The sequence below is a fragment of the Leiobunum rupestre genome, chromosome 2 (genome assembly GCF_980474605.1).
Source record: "Leiobunum rupestre chromosome 2, qqLeiRupe1.1.hap1, whole genome shotgun sequence".
In the NCBI taxonomy this organism is placed as follows: domain Eukaryota; kingdom Metazoa; phylum Arthropoda; class Arachnida; order Opiliones; family Sclerosomatidae; genus Leiobunum; species Leiobunum rupestre.
The window spans coordinates 3964953-3989238 of record NC_143385.1 but is presented as its reverse complement, the minus strand read 5'-3'; the positions used below and the strand labels follow the sequence as shown (position 1 = coordinate 3989238).

At 33.5% G+C, this 24286-nt stretch overlaps 1 long non-coding RNA gene across 1 annotated transcript; it reads right to left on the bottom strand.

Annotated features, from left to right (window-relative positions):
• Positions 1-14732: 14732 nt before the first annotated feature.
• On the bottom strand, positions 14733-15520 carry LOC149955554 (uncharacterized). Its single transcript, XR_016478125.1, has 2 exons — positions 15220-15520; positions 14733-15096 (listed from the first exon to the last, which is right to left on the bottom strand). It is a non-coding gene; the product is annotated as an uncharacterized LOC149955554 (long non-coding RNA).
• Positions 15521-24286: the final 8766 nt, after the last annotated feature.

Genomic DNA, 24286 nt, shown 5'->3' with positions numbered 1-24286 from the left:
AAACCATAAAATTACGGTGCATAGTTTTGACGGATAAAGCATTTTCCTGGTATTTTCATTATAAACCAGGGTATATAATATGAAGAAAAGAAGGGTGTCAGAATTTTTAGCCCGGTGTACCTAGCAACAGGGACCATACCACCGGAAGCCTATCATCATAGTGCCCTACGCCAGCGTCCCCAAGCCCGGACAGGTGACAAATCCAGCGAGGGGCTAGCCAGTAAGAATTTGCCTGTACACCAATTACGTAATCAATAATGAGTACAGATGAGTACAGACCGATTACGATGAGTACAGACCGATTACGATGAGTACAGACCGATTACGATGAGTACAGACCGATTACGATGAGTACAGAATGATTAGGATGAGAACATAATGATTACGATGAGTAAACAGGCAACCCAAATCTTTAAAATTGTTACAGATGAGTAATTAAGTACGGGGCAATTCCAATTAATACGCGTGATTACAGATGAGTACGAAAATTACAAATGTTTACGGGATTACAAATGAGTTGAAAAGATTACCGAAGATTACAGTTAGGGTGAACACCGATTACGGGAAGTGGTTAGCCCCTCGGGTAGTAGTACCCTACTACTGATGGTTGCACCTTTGACGCAAACCACTCAACCCAGCAGAAGGTGCAGCAATGGGTGGACCAATCCTCACTTCGCACACAGCCGTGGCATTAAGAGTGGATGCTATAGCAACTCCAGCCGACACCCTACCTACGTAGGTAAAGAGTCATACCCTTTGGAGAGAGCTCCTAAAGGGGCACGACGGGAACACCGCGGTCCCCATAAAACGGGCACAGCTGGCACCGGAGATCCCGGTGCGACTCCAAAAGGCCGAGAAACAGGAACAGAATTATCAAAATTATTTTAAGCACTAGAGGAAGGTTCAGCCTAATAATAAAAATATAATTCAATTATGTAATTGTTAAACGTTGAACGAAAAAGAGGCTTTTACTGTATTCTTCCCCCTTAATCTGTCGTGTGTCCGTGGTTAGCGTTAGTAACTTCTATTTTACGCGCACGCGCAGAAAGTCATTTATTAGTTTCAGTTAAATAGTTTTAGTTAGATAGATATTAATTAGAGACACGTTGAATTGAATTAAGATTAAAAAAAAGGAAATTAAGAGAAGCCGTTGAAGCAGAAAAGAAAGCGACAGCTTAAAAAAGTTCTCAAGTGTAGGCCTTAAAAAATCCCGCCAAATACTGTTTTAATTAAGTTGTTAAAGCAATAAAGCGTTCTATCAAATAGGCCCAAAACCGGCCAAACGTTTCATACAGACTATAGAGCTAGTTCATCAGGACTAAAAAAGTTTGTTATTCTTTGGTTTAAGAGAATTTGGCTTATATCCGGTCTTTATATGAATATTTTAGAGACGTACCTTTAAGCATATGTAACATAATTGCTCAGTAGTATGCCACTGTACCTTTATTCCATTCAAAAATCTTCACTAACGGTTTGTTTCACCACGAACCAGTAAAAAAGTGGACTATGTTAGATTTTAACCTTTTTATTCATCCTAGTAATTTTGGGAATCACACTATTGGCTACTAACATATTTATTTAAGCCAATGGAAAACCTCTAAATTGAGAAGGAATTTTTTGCGTCGGAATTTTAGTCAGCCCAATGTAGCTTTATTGAAATTTATAAACTCGCTCGGTTTGTGCGGATGAAGTTAAATACTGAGTAGTTTAGAAAAATAAAAGGAAAATGACCAATACGGTTCGGTTCAGAGATCACTTTCCGAAAATGAAATAAGTAGTCGAAGTGGGATATTCCACCAGCGTTATTAAATCCCATACCAAGCCTAGAAGAGTTAGGCCCGGTTAGGCCTAGGCTCAAAAAAATCTGCAAAGACTCCAACCTTGTAGACGCCCCGGAAAAGCTCAACCTGAATTTCAACTATTTTTTCCAATAAACCTGCTTCTTTTATTTGACAATGCAAATTTATTTTAGAACGTGAGTCTCCGAGAACTTAATTAATTGGCAAAATAATTACATTAGCAGAACTTGACCCTACATTTTAGCTCCCAAGCCTTGGTTGTTCAAACCGGTTTGTTTACTAAAATAATGGCCGTCGGTTTATCAGACGTAAAGCTATTTGGGCGACGGTATTATCGGCATTTGAGATTCGATGACGTCAAATATGACATAAAATATGATATCAAATATTACGAAGGGTATGTATGACGCAATATCTGTGAAACAAACCGTTAGTGAAGAAATAATGCTAGTGGCATACTTATGAGTAATTATGTTACATATGCTTTTAGAAGTGGTAGCCTGTAGGAGGGACCCTAGGTATTGAAGTACGTTTGGGGTTAAGAATATTTTCACGATCTAAGTTTCTTTTTAAACCCATGGATTTGAGACTAGTATTTTGCTTATTTACACAAAGTATTGAGAAAGTGATTAAAGGGATTATTTATTTTTATGAAAACGGTAAATTTATAACATGGATATGGTTATGTTTTTTACGGGGGGGGGGGCTAGCTTAATTTTGTCTCAAAATAAAAGGGGCGCCAAAAATCCCCCTTGCCCGGGTGTATAAAATTTCTTGAGCCGGCCCTGGCTGAGCTACCGACTTCCCTGACAAAATAATGAAGTAAAGGAACCGTTATGATACGGTGATTTTTTTATTTTGGTGAACTTGTTTATATTATTATAAATGAATTAAACTCCGTGGTTTCGTCTCAATTATTTTAGTTAAAATTAATATTTTATACAGGGCGGGATTGATCCGGGATTACGTTTTAAGTAAACTCTGAATTGCGGTCGTCTCGAGAAAATCACTAGGGACAATTCTTCCGAGGAGAGGTATATTTTTGCTTGCCAACTTGTTAAATGCACCAAACAGTTATGTTGTGTCGACACAAAATGATAAAGAATATGGAAGACAACTACGAAATAAGTCATGGACTGGTTTGGTTGGAATGGTCAGTAGAAATGTACGTATTTATAAAGCATTTATAACATTTTGAGATGCGTTGGTAGCTCTTAGGCTTAGAATGAAACAAAACCCAACGATATCGTAGCTAAAAAACCGAATTTAGAATCACTTAGTTGATAAACCATAAAAACAAGCTTTAGTTTATAAGCGCTTCAATAAAATCGTTGACAAATATTTAGTTTATGCTAACAGGGATTTTTTATGGTTATTCTTTATACAACCTATATGCTTTTGTTTTCAGTGGTTAGCCCTCTCACCTCGCAGAAAGAGGAGCCGGGTTCGATCTCATCTTGGGGTACTGGGGGAACTTTGAATAACTCCTTCTGCGGTGTGTTTTCAAGTTATATCGCTACAGTGTAAAGTGATCCCAAAAGTTATCGGTGTCCCCTTACCATAAAATCTTTCTAAGGTAATAGTTGGTGTAGGGAGTTGTCGGATCGAGTGGTTTGAAGGGCCTAACACCACCCCTATACAAGTCGCAAGTTGACTTTGGTCTTTGGTGGTGCCTTGGGTATTAGCTTCGCTTATTATTATACGGGAAGCATGCTTGTAAGCGGTTTAGGACTTCCGTGATTAATTTTTGGAAGCTCTTGTTGAAAGTTAAATTTTCAAATTTTGTTTATTTGAAATGATAAATGAAAAAGGAGGTGACTCTGGCTGTGGACACAGTCGGAGCATTTCCGGATCGTCTTTGGGTGGTGGACTTCTCAGTTCCGTTTCTGGAAGACGAAGGCTCGTTTTTCGTTCGCTTTCCCGATTCCACAAAAGCCAACGAAGTTTTATATTTCCTCAGACCGTTTTCAAAACAGGTAGGCTAAAACATTGAAATATATTTCGGTTGAGTCTTATTGCTTAGTTAGTAGCAGTTTATTCTGATTATCTAGTTGAACGAACATTATTTCAAGCAATTTGTCGACTCAAATTATTATTTGGATATGTTGTTTTGTAATAGTTTTCTCTAATATAAGACTTATAAGTTAAATATTCAAAGTCAGTTTAAATAACAATAATATAGTATTTAATAAAAACTAATAACAGAATAAAAATAAAGATCGTTTCTTCGGGGTTCTTAAGCTATGGAGGCCTTTCCCATTTCGGGTTCCATATTTTGGTCATTTTTTAATTATTTAAGTAAATCTATAAGCTTTTTTTTTGAAAATATAAAATAGTTATGTATAACGTTAGAAAGCTAAATGAATAATGATTATTACCATCAGTGTTACAATATGGGTATATTAGACATTTTGTGTCTAACATCACTGTTAATTAGGGGAAAATGACAAAAAATTCTGTTTATTTGTTTGTTTTAATAAACTATGCCTGAAACTGAAGAAAGCTGCTTTCAAAAAGGCAAAACGCCTCTGGGTGCCGAAGTTTAAAAACAACAATTTTGCCCTTTTTAAAAACCAGCTTTAAGAAAATAATTGTGCATATTAACTAATCATCGAAGCTATTTTACTTGAATCTGAAAAATGGTTGGCTTGCCAGAAAAGTGAAGTTCTCGACCAACCGAAAATATTTTGACACCATGAGGAGAGATGCTTGAGGTGCCAATCACTTCGAATGTGTTGTAGAGACCGTTCCATTTTCTGCTTAGAATCCTTTTTATATGTCGTGGCGGAGTGGTTAGCACTTTCGTCATTTTTATTACATAATTAAATTAATTAGTATGAACACAAAATCAAAGGAGCAAGATAACGAATTATAATCAACCTATGGCTTAGATGTTAAGCAATAATTCAAATTTATTGATAAAACTAGTTTATTTGGATAAATTTTTGGGGTAATAACAATACGGGAATTATCTTTATCATCAAGTTCCTAATCTGTGGAATGATAAGGCACCCTTTTAATTGATGTGGTGTCGCTAGGTTTATTTTGTGTGGAGGGGGCTATAGCCACCCAAATTCAATCTTAGCCCTCAAAAAGCCTCTCAAAACTGCCTAAAAAACTGAACGTACTCTCCTGAGAAATGTAAATAACGCGATAAGTAAATCTCTTAATTAGTAATAAAAAACTGTAGTAGGACCCATTGCAATAAAAATAAAAAGTTAAATGGTTTATTATTTAATATAGACAACAAAGCATTAGGAATTACTTTTCCGCCAATGCCTTCGCCAACCAGTGCATACTAAAGCGCCACTTATATTGAACCTTATTAACTTACCATAGTTAATAGAAAAGGTGCCTTTTAATTGATCGTTCGCAAGCTTAAATAAGACATTTCCCCCAAAACAATATAGTCTTCCGACGACAATTTCTCTTCGGCACCCGTTTCTTAGTAGGTGTCGGCTACTTACATGTAAATAATAATAATTTTTCAGTATTGCTAATATTTTTCTTTTATAATCATCACTTACTTACAATATATTTAAATAGCTTGCTAATTTTGTGGAATCTATTTGCAGGTTTGGTTTTGCTTGATTTTAATCACTTTCGCTTTATACATCAACTTGAAGATGATGAAAGCTATTATAGAAATAACAAGCATTCAAGAAGTTAAAAGAAAAACTATAATTGCCTTTTTACGATACTTTGCTTTACAGGTAATTCTTCTTTTATAAAAAAAATCGGTAAGAGTAACTATTTTGTTAGAGATTATTTAAACATTTTGTTATTCTTAATTTACACACTTTTTTCTGAGGTATGAAGATAAAACACTCTTAGGTCAATTTTTTATATCAAATTGAAAAATTATGTTTTATTTAATAGCCACGAAATATAAATTATATCATTTACTGACTTTATTGAAATGATTGAAGATGGTCTTTTATCTAAACAACCGTCGCTGCAACTCATAAAAAATATTTTTCAACTGGTGCCTTAAATTTGATAGTTGGTCATGTCAACAGAAACAGAAAACGTCGTTATTTCAGCCATGGCCCAGCCATACTTTATAACTGATTTTAAAACAGTTTGATCTCCAGATATGAGCAAAACATTAGATAAAATAACGGTGGCTGTAGTAGTTTGCAAATTTCACTTTTGAAAAAAGAGTAACTTTTTGTGCTTGGTTCGAAAATTATAGAACTTAGGCCAAAATATTAAACACGTATTAATATGTGTAAAGAACACTGTTTCTTAGTTTCGAAGGAAGACACTTTAAGAGTGCACTCGAGGGGTTTAAGGTAAACTGTATCGACAGTGAAAAGTGGCCGAAGGGTCAATTATACAAATTAGTATGGATTTATTTAAAATAGTAAGCCTTAAGCCTTAAAAAGGTTTAAATATAGTTTTTCCGTATAACACCAATACGATCCAGTAAAGTATCGCCCCCTATCGTAGCTGGAGCACTGAATATTTTAAATTTTTCACCCGAGAAAAAGCTTTGGCGATTCCTCATTTTAACCGAGGAAGACAATTACCCGTCACTCTTTAAAAAATAATTTACTTCAATCTTTGTTCACATAATATAGGTGTGTACTTCTCCATGTTTTTTTTTAATAGAAACCTCGATCGTAATTTTTTGAATTAAATGTTAAAATTCTTATCTACCGCATTGAAGGCAAAGCGTTAAAATAGGCTGGGAGGCCTTAAATGTATTATTATAACATTTAGTATACACTAATGCCACCATTTTAAAATAATTACAAAACATTTCAAAGCCGGCATTACAGCACACCGCTAAAACACTCAACAAAAACAATAAAAAATGCGCAACGAAATGATAAATCTGAGATGCAATGTGAAAAACAGGTGGTAAGGAAAACTTTACCAGTTTAATAACACCCTCAACTTCTTATAAAAACTTTAAAAAACCACTTAATAAATAACGAAAATCGAAGACATGAGGCGGGGATGAATGCGAAATTAAAATACAAGCCGGTGCGACGGCGAGCGCCAAAAGGAGGTAAGACTGATGTCAGAGGTGCGAGAGATCAAATTGGTAAAACAGTGCCCCAATATTGTTAAAAAGTGGTTTATAAACCTATCCAAATAAACCAAATAAACGTTATTACCACCTAAATGGCCGACGGAAATAAATAGCGTGGTCTGTAAAACAACAAGATCTATTACGAATCGCGAGATACACGGTACCACGATATACATAATCGTTAGAGGACTAAAAGGCTGCCGCACAAAAAACGACTGAAATTTAAGATTAAAACTACAATATAATAGACCCGAAGGGAACAATACATCAAAACCAAGAGTAACTATTCAGATTAAATTAAATTTAAAATAGATGAAAAGAAAGGCCAAAGCGGACAGCGTTGCCGACTGACATACTGCGTGCAAACCGAATTCTTCTACTGTATAGTTTGAGATATTGCTAAAAACATTTAGGGGCAAAATGTGTAAAGAAATGTTGGTACATGACATAAAGGGTCAACTTTTTGATCTTTCTCTTACGTCTAGAAGTCAATGTACAATGTATATTCCACGAAGCCGCCAATTGAGACGCTTCTTTAAAGAAGTCATCAAAATTGTTTAGTAAGTTCAATTATTTTTGGCGTTTTCTAACATTGTTTGGGCTGCTTCTAAATCAATTTTAGAACCTTGTTAAGTTTTTGAAACAAGATTTACATTTTCCAAAGCAATGCTTTGAAAATTAAGCATTAAAACAAAATCGAATTTATCAAGTTTTTTCCTGAGAGATAAAACTTTATCCCGTTCTGGTTTTTTCTTGCTTTCTAATATGTTATTAGAAAGACACATCATTACGAATTTAAAATTATATTTTATAGACAACAAACAATAAAAACGGGAAGATCACCTCGTTTTTTAAAGTCAAAACTATTTGATTGTTTTCTTCCAAAACCTTGTTGAGTTTTTAACAACGTGGTAAACTTTCGCTGAAAAACACGTACAAACTTTCAACAGTTACGTAGAATTCCTGAATTTCAGTTATATTGGAAACAGAATCGTTCAAAACAAGGTTTAAATTATGTGCATATAATCAGCATTTTTACTGTATTTTTAATTCTTCTTGCAAACCAGAATATTTCCCCTCATATTGGCTGCTCCGTCATAGTCTTGCCCTCAACATTTGCTTAAATCAATTCCGAAATCGTTAAGAACTTTCAAGATTTCATTATCGAAACCAGACGCACTCTGGTCTGAAATGAAGATAAAACCAGAAACGATTTCCTAATTGGAAGTTTTACGGCATTTGGTGAATTTGAACTATTCAGTAAAACAGTTCCAATAACTATGCTTAATTGACCCTTTTTCGGTGTGTTTTGCGTATTATCCAAAATTTTTCGTTAATATAACTTTCCGCTCCTGGATCTGACCATCGAATGCACCAACGCTGTCAATAGTTTTATGTTGTTTCCATGTGTTGTAAATAACACACGCTTGAATATGAGTAATTGAACAATCATGCGTTTTAATCTTCTTACTTGTTGTTCAGATTATGTTGCAAACAGCCAGCAAGGTGCACAATACACGCCGTCTAAGAGAGGAGAGTAGCAAGCCTATATCTTTGTATAATTTGCCCAGTTTTAGTTTTACAATAATAGTATTCGGTACTAAAATATCGTAAAAACTGCTTATCTTTGGGAAAAGGCACCTTTGGTTTTCATGGTTCTGCTCGTAACATTTTCACTATATCTTCCTGACTAAGGTGTTCTTTAAAAAGTCCCGTATCCGTCGAAATTAATGTATCTTCTGCATTAGAGTCGTCTCTTTGTTCTCCCTCGGAAATAACTGGTTCCTTATCTTCCAATATAACATCTGTATCCTTAGCTAAGCCTCCATAAGCTACATCAAGTTCTTCAACATTAACAATAATAGAAGATTCATGTTCACTATCATCCAAGCTACTAACTGATGTGTGACCAGACGATGTCGTTGCCGAACTTGCCGTACAAATGCTTTCACTACTACTCTAAGAACTATACTCAAATAAAGTGTCGATTTTCATGCATTTTTTGTTACTTGCTCTTTTTGTTCCCTCAGCCTCCTTATTAGGGCACCACTTGAATACTTTATCTTATATTCAGCAATTATAAATTTTCTAAATTTATTTCTTGTTTTTAAATTAAAACTTCAAACAGTAAAACAATGTTTAATCACGACGTCTGCTAGACTGCTAGTTCTCGCTTGGGAACGCTATGCGCTACCACGCCGACAATATGAAAGTTTCGATTGATTAAATGTGCAGCAAATAAAGTCAGTCCGTCCGACTACATGTAGATTATATAGCATCGATCAAACACGTGCTTTAAACTAATTTCAAGGCAGTCTAACAATGTAAGTTAAGTGAAGTAGAGTAGAACTCTTAATTCGTTAAACTGCAACTAACAAGGTCCACATGTGATAATGGTATTTAAACTGAATAAATTGTTTGCACATTGTAAAGAATTTGGAAGTGTAAATTACGCGCTTTCATTTGAAATTCCTTTAATATCAAATTTAATCTAAATGTATAAATTTAGGCTTACAAACCCAAACTTTCCAAAATGTATAATTTTAACCCTCTTTAACTGTTTCGCGCAAAAAATATCTATTGTCGCGTTTTATATTTCTACCTTTTAAACCATAAAATTGTATTCTTCCTTCACTTTCGTTCTCAAGCAATTACCTGTCAACCTTAAAAATCTTATCTCGGCTTGATGGATTGGTCATAAAGTGTAGGGCAATGGGAGCGTTACTTTTCCTCGAATTTAGCCAATCTGCTAGAAAAGAGTCACCTTCGCCATTGTCCGCGACGGCGACGCCGGCCTTCCTTGGGGTTCTTAGTGAGATACCCTTTGGGATGCCGCGCGCTGCAAATTGGTTGAGTGGGGATACCGGGGCCGTAAAAGGGGGAACCCAACCCTTCGACGGTGCCCGTTGCGCTACACTTAACCAGATCTCTTGAGCCCGCTAACCAGAGAAGTTCTCCTTCCAAAATTTAAACTTTGATTTTTTCGTGTAAATAAATGCAGTTTTCATATTTTCTAATTCCAACGCATTATTTAACCTACTAACACGTTACGAATCACCAATTACCATCACCTAACTTCAAGACCGTTTCCTCAACTTCAAGACCATTTCCTTCAATTCAAGACCGCATCACCTACCTGTATATACCCACTGTTTCAGTCCGGTGGAGATATATATATATATTTTCTCAAAGACAATTAGCTCTCCCAAACCGCAACACACATGTTTTAATTTTCGGTATAGAGAATATTTATAAAGGTTTTAAAATTATATTTTCCCAGCAAAGCTTACGTAGAAAATTAGAATTAGTAAGATTTTAAACGGATTATATATAAAGGTATATTAGAATTACCTAAACAAATTTTTATGTCGTCTTGTGTGGTCGTGCACACTACTACATCATAAAAAATAACGTTTGAGGGAAACGATAAAGTTTTAGTTTCACTTTACGTTATGTAAAATTATCGATTTTAAAGGGTTAATTCAAGATTAATACACTTTGTTAACAATTTACTATATGTATTATAAAGGTCATGTAAAATAACTATCCGTATAATCAATTTCTTATATATGTATAAGAACGTTGAACGGAAAGCAAAGTTAGCGCCAAACAATAATCGGTTTAAAATTTTCGGGGCGTGGCTAAATTTTCAGTAATAGACTAGCGCTGTCTATTGTTGAAGTTATGAAATTATAATTAAAAATGAAGTCTCCCATACCGAGTTATGAGACAATGAAAAATGAAATTGTTAAAACTCGCGAAACAGTTGAAAATTAAGTTCAATATTTAAATCATTTAATCCTAAACAGGTAATTGAAAACCTTAATATGCTTTTAGAAAGCCAAATATACTTAACAATGAAACAGTATGAAATATTTATAGATTTCTGGCAAAAAATGCCAAGTCCTAAAACCAACTATGACTCTCCATAGCTATTCATCTTTGGAAAGCTGTAGTTGATTTATATCAAAATTGTTAGATGAAAATAACCCTCAGATATTAACAATCTTCATCTGAGAGCTTCATGGCGTAATTTAATTATGACATACATAAAATCCTGCGTATATGTCCATGAAAATGAAACGGAGACGGAACTACTATCGAATGTTATTGAAAGACGAAAACAATTAAACACAATGTGGTTGAGTACCGTTGAATTAAGTCATCCGGATAAATCAAAGGTAAAAATATATATATTTTTTTAAGGTAAAAGCTTTGTATTGATCTGGTAATTTTTCATTTTAGAATATTTTGATAGATGACTAAGTAGTTGTTTAAATGAGAGAACGCTCTATGGGGCACCTAATGGGGCACCGGTCCCCATAGAATTAACATGGGGTACTAATTGATGGTGTCTAGAAAAAAAGTACCGGCTCAACATCGATGCGTTCGCCGACCGTAAATGTACCCCGAGAACGTTCTATGGGGCACCAGACACCGTGCCCCATAGAATTAACATGTGGTATTATTTTAACGGTATCTCACCGGGCACCATGCCCCATAGAATTAACGACATGGGGTATTATTTTGACGGTATCTCACGGGCACCATACCGCATAGAATAAACATGGGGAGTTATATTGACGGTATTTGATGCGTTCACCAGTCGTAATTGCACTGCGAGAGAGCTGTGAGTACCTTATCTCATATAAAATACATGGAAACAGGGATTTGAATATTGACCGTGAATTGTTTAAACGCGTATTACGCTGATATACCCTTAATTTCCAAAGTCTGCTTAATCTGCTGTTTTGAACGTGGTGGCATGATAATCCTAATTGTTTAAGGCGTGGTACAAAGTACAACAAAGTTTACCACAAAAGCCGGAATTTTTCCTTTACAATATCATTCTGAATTAGGATCCCCGAGTCCAATGCAACTTGGAATTTGAATTCTAATACCATGTAAGTACGGATGTAGCTACGGTTTCTAAAATTTGAAAATGTTTGAGGGAATCGTTTCTTATATTTCATAAATTAAAGGTCGGAAGGAAACTCATACATTATTGAAGTCAACTTTATGAGGTCCAACGATGAGTACGTCGTTAAAGAACTAGCGTTCTTGGTTGCGGAAACTGGGGATAATGGGGTTTACTCCTTTAAACCACCTTTTCCTTTCCACGAGCTAAACGTGAAAGACAGGAGACTGTGCGGGTGGAGAGGTCGGAGGGGTATCGCGGGATAAGAATTTGAGGGGTTACAGCATCAAAGTTTCGCTTAGTAATTCGAATGGGACCTTAAGTTTTGTAAAACTGAAGTATGATATGATTAAATAACATGTAAGATAATAAAATGTACAAGGTATATATACCCCATGGTAATTCACGGAAAACCTACGTGGTATCGGGTTTTAATATATGAACGGGCTTACGTAGCTTGTGAAATTAGGCTGGTTTTGTATGAAATCTTGAGAGTGATAACAAATGACACGTGCAAAGTTCGATATATACGTATAAAAAGAACGTGTTCCAAGAAACTAAGCCACCAGTGGATTTTAGCGATCAACTTGTTAGTTTTAATTCATTACAGCTTCCAGATAATCTAAGTATGACTTGCTTTTGGGTATTCTTTAGCTGTCATCGATGTAGAGGCATTAAAATGTTTAATATAGTTTCAAGATTTTCAAAAAAATCTAATGTTAATGATAAAATGATTAGGGAATTTATGAACTCAAAGTATCCAATAAACATCCAGTGATAATTCAACGATATTTTTTATTTGTTTATCCTTCATAACACTTCAACTGTATTCAAATTTCATTAAACTACAGACCTTGAAAAACTACCCTATCAAGGGATCTCGTTTGACAGAAATCTGTTAAAACTGTTATTTTAAACTATATACAGTTATTTTATGCATCACAAATTTATTATTTAACAAAAATTACAAAATAAATCTAATTAAACAGAGTAATATACAGGGTCTTTTTTTTTGCTCGGAAAAGTGTTTTTTTTCAAAAACTATTTATAGTACCGATTTCAAATTTGGAAGGTCAATTCTCTATACCGGGGGACATCAGTTTGAGAAATTTGAGCGTTTTCGGTAATGTTTTTCACCAATTTTGAAAAATTATTTTTCGACCACTAGGTGCGAGATAAAAAATTTCTATTATAAAGTTGTAGGCCGTCATCGAAAACCCTTAAAAATTGTTCACTCGACGAAAAACAATTTATTTATCAGTGAAAATTCGAGCTTGAAAAATTTACAAGTTGGTGAAGCCAAATTACGATTGTTTGAAACGATAATTGAAACCGAATTACCTAATCCAGTTGAAACTTTGGTTAAAAAAACGACCGGATTTAAAAAACACGAGGCTATAGGTCAATCCTAAACATGCATTGGGTATTTAAAGGAAAACTTTGGGAGATTATTATCAGTGTTTGATAATATTTCGAACAATGCCTCGTTATTCAGTAGCTGAGCGTACCGAGATAGTTGCCATTTACTATGGAGAAGCAGCGCAAAACCTTAGAAGAGTGACTGAAATCTTCGCAGAAAGACATCCAAATGGAGCACCATCTGTAAATACAGTAAGACGAGCTATTCACGATTTCAATCAATTTGGTAACTTGCAACCTAGGTTTCGCGGATTGGGTCAACCGGATTTAGACTTCGAGAACAATGTACTCGCGTACTTTGTGGCATATCCTCGTCACAGTTGCGCTAACGCCGCTGCTGATTTGGGTTGTTCTGCAAATCGTGTGTGGAAAATTCTTCGTAAGAATCGCTATCACCCATACAGAGCTACGCTCCACCAAGGACTAATTGACGGAGATCATCAAAGACGTTATGAATTTAGCAACTGGTTACTAAATGCTGTCCAAGAAGATAGACAATTTTTGCGCCATGTTTTGTTCTCCGACGAAGCGTCATTTTCTAGAGATGGGCCCTTTAATCATCAAAACAGCCATCTTTGGTCTGACATCAACCCACATTGGGGTTTTGAATATCATCACCAGGTTCAATTTGAACGGGTCAATGTTTGGGTTGGACTTGTTGGAAACCGTTTGATTGGTCCCTTTTTCCTGCCGACGAACCTCAACGGCCAAAGGTATTTACATTTTCTACAGAACGAACTGAGTGACGCAATCGACGACCTTCCATTGGCTGAAAGACGTCAGTTGTGGTTTCAGCAAGATGGCGCCCCTCCGCATTTTTCCCGGCAAGTAACTGAGCACCTCAACAACGAGTTTCCTGAAAGGTGGATAGGGAGAAATGGTCCAGTGCATTGGCCAGCAAGGTCACCTGACCTAACACCACTGGATTATTTTCTCTGGGGATTCGTTAAAGCAAAGGTATACGCCACGCCCATTGAAACTAGGGAGGAACTCATTAGACGAATAATCAGTGCTTGCCGAGACGTCACACCAGAAATGGTAGAGAAAGCGTTTGAGAACTTAATTTTCCGCGCACAAACCTGTGTTGCAGCCAATGGTGATATTATTGAAAATGTTTTGTAAAAATTTATGTGAATAAAATATCTGCATTTAAAAACCAAACGTGTACATTTTTTCAAGTGTGAAAACTCTACTACGTTTGTATTAGACTTGTTCCCTTTTCAATTATCGTTTCAAACAATCGTAATTTGGCTTCACCAACTTGTAAATTTTTCAAGCTCGAATTTTCACTGATAAATAAATTGTTTTTCGTCGAGTGAACAATTTTTAAGGGTTTTCGATGACGGCCTACAACTTTATAATAGAAATTTTTTATCTCGCACCTAGTGGTCGAAAAATAATTTTTCAAAATTGGTGAAAAACATTACCGAAAACGCTCAAATTTCTCAAACTGATGTCCCCCGGTATAGAGAATTGATCTTCCAAATTTGAAATCGGTACTATAAATAGTTTTTGAAAAAAAAACACTTTTCCGAGCAAAAAAAAAGACCCTGTATATTTATTCACCTCGATTCTCTTTCAGAATCCGAAATATAAACTGACGCTACTGCAGCGAACGCTCTGTGCTCCAAGTCAATTAAATGGTCGAGGTCCGCTTCTTAAATAAGTCCTCTATTGTTTTTGGTCTTAGTTGCTACGGACTCCGCTTTGAACGAACGTTTTTTTTTAATTTTTTCCTTTTTTTGAAAGAGTAGCACTTGGTGTCGGTTCGGACGGCACGGTAGTTGATACAAATTTCGGAAGCCCAGAAGAGGCTTGAGACGTTCCCGACGATGTGGATGGCGACGATATCCCCATTAATGAATTGGCCCGGTCATCGTCGTTCAGGGATACAGATACATCTTTAAAATAAATTTTATCTACCCGAAAAAGACAATTATAGATTATTTTATTAAAATAGTCCATCATTAACCAAAACCAAATACGCAATACGAAATTAAAAACCGAAGACTTGAAAATACTTGTATTATTCCGATATATACCTGTATATATGAAGACGCCAGACCCAATTTTTCTATCCAATTTGCCATTACAGCGTTGATGGGACATGGACATCTATCAGGTGTGCCGCCTCTTTCGTTACGTATTCCGTGTAAAATTTGTTGGCGTGGACTCTTTTGACGACGGCATTTAAAACCTCAAAGCTCTCCCTTTTTCCCGAATTTCCAACAATTAAATTAGGCTTCACGGTATATCGTAGAATGCATACCGCGATATTTTTGTCTACGTTTTGGTAGTTCATATTTTTTAATAACAGGACTGTCTGAATGGCGTAGAAAACTGGTATGCTTTCCTTCTGTTGAGGGATAACCTTTATATAGCTTAGTAAAAATAAGTGCAATTGATATGTAAAGATAAAATGAAATAAGCAAAAAACTTGAATACTTTTCATTTTAAGAATAAGGAGTATTTTGACAAAGTGTTACAATAAGAGAATTGTTAAATTTGATATGATTATTAGTAAGTGGTTTCGCGTATACCCCATCAATGCCTTATGAGAAATTGAATCTGAATATATATAACATAAAAACGGCCAACTCATCCACCGAATAATCTTCCCGTTCCAGGGACGGGTCCATATACCAATCCCAGGTATAATGGTGTCGTTCCACGATTCAGCATAGCTTAGACATATACGGTGAGAGAGGGGAAAGTATAAGCTCATGATATTATAAAATATGTTCCTGAATAGAAGAGAGGAGAGGAGTTTCAATTATATAAATCTCACATTTTCATTATGTTTTAAAGAATAGAGGTGGGATATTAAGAGGAAATGAATTAATATTTATTATTAAGGATTAACAACGAAGAATTAATCATTACTCTGTTTTAATCTTCATCCTTCCCGCTTACGTCGATCAGATACGTCCATCTAAAATGAAAAATGAAATGAAGTATAGGTACGTTTTTTCTTATTGCTTTTTAAATATAGCCTTAAATTTCATTATCAACTTTAGTTACAAAATATAATGATATTACTTTTTACGGTTGAAAGAATTGAAATATCATAAAAGGAAAGACATATTACGTTAAAATTATACTAACCACATTTTTATTTTAATTTTTAAGAATAGAGGTGAGATGGGAAAAGAAAATGAGTCAATATTTAAAATGATACTTTCAACTTAACAACTGAAGCTTGATTCACCATTGTTTTAGCGGATATTATTGATTTTTACTTATAAAAAATTATGATTGAATTTAAAACTTGGGGGTATTTATACCCATTCCGAACATCGATAAAGTACCATTTTAAATGCTTGAGCGACACGATTATATTTCAATTGGTATAGTAAACTCAATCCGGATAGATCCCATAGAAGCACCGAGATAACAAATTTCAAAATGTAAGAAATGTAAATTGAACTTTAAAAAAATATTTTTGCTTTAAAATTATTTTCATTAAAAACGAAATGCTTAGTGAAAGGAAACAATTGGGTGCAAGCTAATTTCCATCATACGCGTTTCTATTATTCCTTGGTTGGTTGGCGAGGGTATTTAAGATGTATGAACGCGATTGATCGCGCATTAAGCGCACTAGAACTGTTCAAGTCTTGAAACTCGGCCGAATTCTTTACATCACTAGAAAAATCAGAGTTATGACCTCTTGGGGCTCTGTCTCCTGGTTTTGTTCTGGGGATTGTTGGGCGGAGTTGAAATAATAACAAATGGTGACCTCCCATTGGTGTACCTAAGACTTGTGTCCTGTGATGGTACGGATGACGTCGCCTGACCTAGTAAAGTACGCTCGGTGTTTCGAGGGTGAGGGGGATGCCAGAGAGTCTCAAGGTGGATTTTATTTTTGTCTTCAAGCGGAAACGTCCGGGCGCCTTTTCGATCCTGAGGTGACGGCGTTCGAAAAATCACGCTATTGTCGAGGTCTTATGACCTGGTCGTAAGCCTGAGCCCTTTAACATAAAAATGGTTTCATGGGATCTCTGTGAGCTAAGGAAATATTGCTGATCTTGTCTTTTGTCTAAATCAGACCTCGGAGAGTTTTGGGAGAAAACTGGACTGGGAAGATTTGGGAAATGTATTGCACCAAGGTCATTTGACAAAGAGAAAAACACTTTTATTTGAGGGATTTAATTCTAACGTTGCTGAAGGCAGGGATTTAGTTTCTAATTTATTTTAAGAGAACGGTTTAATTAATTAGCTTAATTTTATATTTTATAGCGAGGGTAGATCGAATTCTACGATTTCTATGAACTATTTTTAATTCGTATGTGACATTTAAAAGATATTTAAGTTTCTAGCTAAAGTTAATTTAAATTATTATTTAACAACGAGGATTATTTTTATTACATAGATCTTTAAATGTTAAGACATTAAGCATATTGGTTTTTAGGAATGATCAAGAATACTATCAATATTTAGCTAAATAAGCTTAAAAAATGATCAAGAGTGCGGGGAAAAATGTAATGGAAGAATTAAATAACAAATAAAAAGTATGCGGGGGAAGCTTAACGTGAAGAGTTACAAATTCTACGAGCTAAAATGTCTCCATTTATCAAATGTTTTCTCCCCTATTGCTCGCGTATTAATCGAGGGGCTATCGATCCATTCCAATGTTAGAAATTTTGTACTTCTGATTTCAGATTTCACGTCATTTCAATATTTTTTTTAAATATTTAAGCTACTAAACTAGCATGATTTAAAATGATTTAACTTCTGATTCGTGCACCTGAAGTCCCTCGGCATGAAAATATCGAGAGGACTATATTTTCTGGCCACATATCACCTTAAAAAATCTGTATCCCTCCGAATACCTCTAGTTCTATTATTATAGGCTTCTAATATAACTTATACAGATTGTAGATTTATAAAATCCAAGGAGATTAATAAAATCCAAGGAGATTAATAAAATCCAAGGAGATTAATAAAATCCGAGTAGATTAATAAAATCCGAAAAGATTAATAAAATCCGAAAAGATTAATAAAATCCGAAAAGATTAATAAAATCCGAGTAGATTAATAAAATCCGGGTAGATTAATAAAATCCGGGTAGATTAATCAAATCCGAGTAGATTAATCAAATCCGAGTAGATTAATCAAATCCGAGTAGATTAATCAAATCCGAGTAGATTAATCAAATCCGAGTAGATTCATAAATTCCGAGTAGATTCATAAAATCCGAGTAGATAATAAAATCCGAGTAGATTAATAAAATCCGAGTAGATAATAAAATCCGGGTAGATTAATAAAATCCGGGTAGATTAATAAAATCCGGGTAGATTCATAAAATCCGAGTAGATTCATAAAATCCGAGTAGATTCATAAAATCCGAGTAGATTCATAAAATCCGAGTAGATTAATCAAATCCGAGTAGATTAATCAAATCCGAGTAGATTAATCAAATCCGAGTAGATTAATCAAATCCGAGTAGATTAATCAAATCCGAGTAGATTAATCAAATCCGAGTAGATTAATCAAATCCGAGTAGATTAATCAAATCCGAGTAGATTTATAAAATCCGAGTAGATTTATAAAATCCGAGTAGATTTATAAAATCCAAGTAGATTTATAAAATCCGAGTAGATTTATAAAATCCAAGTAGATTTATAAAATCCAAGTTAACATTATTTTCATTTCAATAGTTCGAACTCAGAAATTTTAACTTTATACATGAATCTAAATAAATTAATATTATTCCGTTATTTAAAAATGTGTAGCAAAAAAAATTAACTTTAACGTCTACGGGAAAGGGGATGCACAATACCAATGGGAATCCTTTATTATAGCATGTGAAATATAAATTAAGGCTCCGCCCATGCAGCGTAGGTTGTTGATCCCTTCCCTTTATCGTCACACAAGATTAATTAATTATCGTTACTTTATTTTAGGGAATTTTCGTTCAGACACTTTAAATTTACGAAGCATACCCCATTACATCCAAAAATAATAAAATTTTAAACACTTTACTATTTATAAAAATTCATATATTTTACCGATTTAAAAAAAAAGAATAACAGTAAACCGTTAGGCTTTAACCATTAAAGTGTTGGTTGCACGAAATTTCAGCTATGGCTAATTAATGGTTCATTAGAATGAGCAAATATTTTATAGCAAGTACAGAAAATTTAATCAAAATCGGTTACGTGGTCTTTGAATTATTATAAAAAGAAGTCGAAATGGTGGAAATCGAGTTTTTCGGGGAATTTCCAGACTTCTCGGCACCCATGACGTCAGAAAATGCGAAGCGTATCATTGGCTAATTGTCTGTAATACATTTCTTTACATCTGGGATTAAAAGCAGGTTGATTTAACACCCGGGAAAAAGTCCTACGCAGTAGTAATTGAAATAGGCATACACAAGCCTACGTAGTAGAAAAACGATATGTAACCGAAGGCGCCTTGTAAATTCTTCTTAAAACGTCGGGTCGCGCGAGCCGCTTAGCGCGCGCGTAAAAAAATATTTTTTATTTCGATAATAAGCCTAATATTATGATTAAAAACCTCTGGTTTGAAAACTTCTACAAGTAAACAGAATCCCTCCACTTCAGTTCCTTCTATTTTAGGAATAAAACTACAACTTTGATTTGCCCCAAATTGCTCGTGCTACGGAGGAGAAAATTCGCCGAAAATTTCAGGATTTTGGGGAGCGAAAAAGGTCAGTTTCGGACTCAAAGTTAATACACTTAGGCTTGGAAATTTGTTTCGACAATGACATTTTTGGAAAGAGAACGTCCTGGGCTTCAAAACAAGCCCGCATTCATTCGTTTTTATTACTATCGATTTTTCGTGCAACCAACACTTTAACCTGAACTTATTTACTTACCTTAATACAACTTAATTGTTTATTAATGTTCTCGTAGAAATCATTCCCAAATTTGTAGAACATCCTCGACCCGATGAGAATCGCTACAAAAGCAAGGCTTCTTTCGTCCACTATTATTCTATGATTTGAGCACAGTCCGTCTCTTAAAAGGTACTTCACCCAAAGTGAAAAATTGAATACAAACGAAAATGTTTGTGAAAAGCTAATTAACTTTTTAAAAATTTTATCTTTCTTAGGAATTTAGGAAAATCTGGATGTTAAGCAGCTTTTTTGAACAAAACACGAAAAGTTCTTCACTTTTTGAAGTGTAAAAATTATCAACGCCACCAAAATCCTTTGGTTCAAGGGGGGGGGGTCAATAAAACACAATATCACTAGGCTTTGTTCATGGACCAATATCATCTCCTGATGTATCTAGTTGGTTTTAAATGCCTTATTGTTTGGTTGAATAAAAAACTTAGTTTTTGGTACACTGAATAGTGTTATGCTTAGCACACAATTTGGATACGACTCGGCCAAAGCTTTTTTAGGTAGTACCATTTTTTTATCCATGACGTAATATCTAAGTGGTAATTGACCATTATCTATGAAACATATTTTATTTTTAGGTTAAATTTGAATAAATTCATAGTAATACCAAGAATGTATTTATTTATAATCAGGGATAATGAATATGTCGAGATTATTTTAAGCGTTTCTCCAATTCCACCCGTTGGGGCCCCCGGTATGCTCTTCCGCTTTAATAAAAGCAAATAATACTGTAATCTCATTGGTTCTTAAAAATTACGTTTTTCGACACGATTAACGCTGCTGCGAGGACGCAAAAAATAGGACCGCCTCCTCCCCCCCCCCCCCCCGAAAACGTGACGGGGTTAGGGCCTCAAAGTGTCCGTCGATAGTCTCGACATATTCATTCTCCCTCAGTACAAAACAAATACATTCTTGGTAATACATTGATTTTTATATAATTTTCTTGCAATTTCGGACCGTTAAAAGTTCATTTATTCGATTCTTCATTCGATGGTTAACTAATTTTCCTACCATAAAAGGGTCATTCCACGTCAAATCGACAACTCATGCAACCATGGGTCGGCCGATCCAAATGACATTTTTACCACGTAAAATAAGGACAAATTGATGGGCAAATACTAAGTTTTAGTGAAAAATATTAAGCGGTTGCAAAACTAGATCAATATGACCAGAAGTCACTTTTTCGAAGTGACGTAAAGCTCATTTTGGTACCCCCAAAGGAATCGTTGAATAAAATATTATATAAGCAACAAATTCGGTTTTAGTGTAAAACATACTGTAGATTTCGAAAAAACACCATAAAACGTTTCCATCTTTAACCGTTTGTTTAATAATAATAGAAATGAATAAAAACCACTATTGCACAGTGGTTTTTATTCATTTCTTTAAAATTTTAAATATACAGGACAGTTCCACAATATTTGTAATAATAATAGTTTTCTTCGAATTTTTCTAAAATGGGGGGGTCACCTTCGACGGCGTATAAAGGCCCAAGTCCCAAATTCGATTTTCAAATACAAGTTATTATTAGATAGCCCCTTGCGTAAGCTTGAATTTGATATACTATACTCCTAGAGTATTTGGTTTTTAAGGTTTGAAAAAAACAATATTCGAATTTTGTTTATTTTCGCAAATTTATCAATAAAATTGTAAACAATATTTTTTATTTTAGAAAGTACTAATACAAAAATTCTATAAAAATTATTTTGGAAAACGTAAATTTAAATCTGTTTGTACATTGTCTAAGCATATTTTAGACATTCTTAATTTCGAACGCGATTTGTGAGAAACTTCTTTAAAAGGTGCTGGAAGTATGACTAGAATATTCTCTAAAGGAACAAAGCAAATATGACAGTGGCTCAGCCTTCTTGTCTGATAATATTTTTTACCACCATTACGCAATTTTAATTACGAGAATGTTATCCGTTTAATATGCACAAGAAAAATATAAAATGTAAGTACATTTTAAATAAATAAGAATTAAATAAATAAGAATTAAATTAATAAGTATTAAATAAATAAGAATTAAGTAAATAATAATTAAGTAAATAAGAATTAAATAAATAAGAATTAAATAAATGAGAATTAAATAAATAAGAATTAAATAAATGAGAATTAAATAAATGAGAATTAAATAAATAAGAATTAAATAAAAAAGAATTAAATAAATGAGAATTAAATAAATGAGAATTAAATAAATGAGAATTAAATAAATGAGAATTAAATAAATAATAATTAAATAAATAATAATTAAATAAATAATAATTAAATAAAAAATAATTAAATAAATAAGAAATAAATTAAAAAGAATTAAATAAATATGAATTAAATAAATATGAATTAAATAAATATGAATTTAATAAATAAGAATTAAATAAATAAGAATTAAATAAATAAGTATTTAATAATTATTTATAAATAAATCAATAATTATTTAATACTTATTTATTTCATACTTATTTATTTAATTCTTATTTTTTTAATGAGTACTTTATGTACTTACATTTTATATAATTACTGTGCATATTAAACGGATCACAGCATTTTTTTGATAAAATTCATATCTCGTAATTAAAATTGCGTAATGGTGGTCAAAAATATTTTGCAAACTCTCAACTGCAATATCATCTAAGCGAGCTGTTATCAGCCTTTTTATTTCATCTTCCAATTCGTCCATTTTCTTTATTCCCTTTGTCTTGCACAATGAAGTTTTATAACACTCTTCGTTCTTTAGTTCACCGACCGAGCACTGTTTAGGAAAATGTGAATATAATTCCATCGCTAATCCCGAAGTTCTAAAGTTCCAAATACGAATAAACTACTATAAGTCTACATTAAATTCAAAGAATTTCACTTTAGCTATAAACATCAAATTACAATTGTTCTTGAAAAAGTCGCCAGGATTTAAGGAGTAACTTTATTTCTAAATTCTTAACAAGTGAAATCAGACAAGAAGGCTGCTACACTGTCATATTTGCTTTGTTCCTTTAGAGAATATTCTAGTCATACTTCCAACGCCTTTTAAAGAAGTTTCTCACAAATCGCGTTCGAAATTAAAAATGTCTAGAATATGCTTCGACAATATACAAACAGATTTTAATTTACGTTTTCCAAAATAATTTTTATAGAATTTTTGTATTAGTACTTTCTAAAATAAAAAATTTTGTTTACAATTTTATTGATAAATTTGCGAAAATAAAAAAAATTCGAATATTGTTTTTTTCAAACATTAAAAACCAAATACTCTAGGAGTATAGTATATCAAATTCAAGCTTACGTAAGGGGCTATCTAATAAAAACTTGTATTTGAAAATCGAACTTGGGACTTGGGCCTTTATACGCCGTCGAAGGTGACCCCCCATTTTAGAAAAATTCGAAGAAAACTATTATTATTAAACAAACGGTTAAAGATGGAAACTTTCAATGGTGTTTTTTGAAATTTACAGTATGTTTTACACTAAAACCGAATATGTTGCTTAAAACGTATCTGTATATTATATTTTATTCAACGATTCCTTTGGGGTACCAAAATGAGCTTTACGTCACTTCGAAAAAGTGACTTCTGTTCATATTGATCTAGTTTTGCAACCGCTTAATATTTTTCACTAAAACTTAGTATTTGCCCATCAATTTGTCCTTATTTTACGTGGTAAAAATTTCATTTGGATCGGCCGACCCATGGTTGCATGAGTTGTCGATTTGACGTGGAATGACCCAATAATGGGTCTACGACAATTGGGTATTGTGTATGTATATATTTTTGAATTAGTATATGTATATATTTTTGAATTAGTATATGTACATATTTTTGAATAAGTATATGTATATATTTTGGAATTAGTATATGTATATATTTTTGAATTAGTATATGTATATATTTTTGAATTAGTATATGTATATATTTTTGAATTAGTATATGTATATATTTTTGAATTAGTATATGTATATATTTTTGAATTAGTATATGTATATATTTTTGAATTAGTATATGTATATATTTTTGAATAAGTATATGTATATATTTTTGAATTAGTATATGTATATATTTTTGAATTAGTATATGTTAATATTTTTGTATTAGTATATGTATATATTTTTGAATTAGTATATGTATATATTTTTGAATTAGTATATGTATATATTTTTGAGAAATGTTAATTGTCTTGTATAATTAGTAAAATTTAAAAAGTGCAAATTCGTCATCCATTGAAAATGCTTTTTTGTGTGTTTGATAGTGGGTA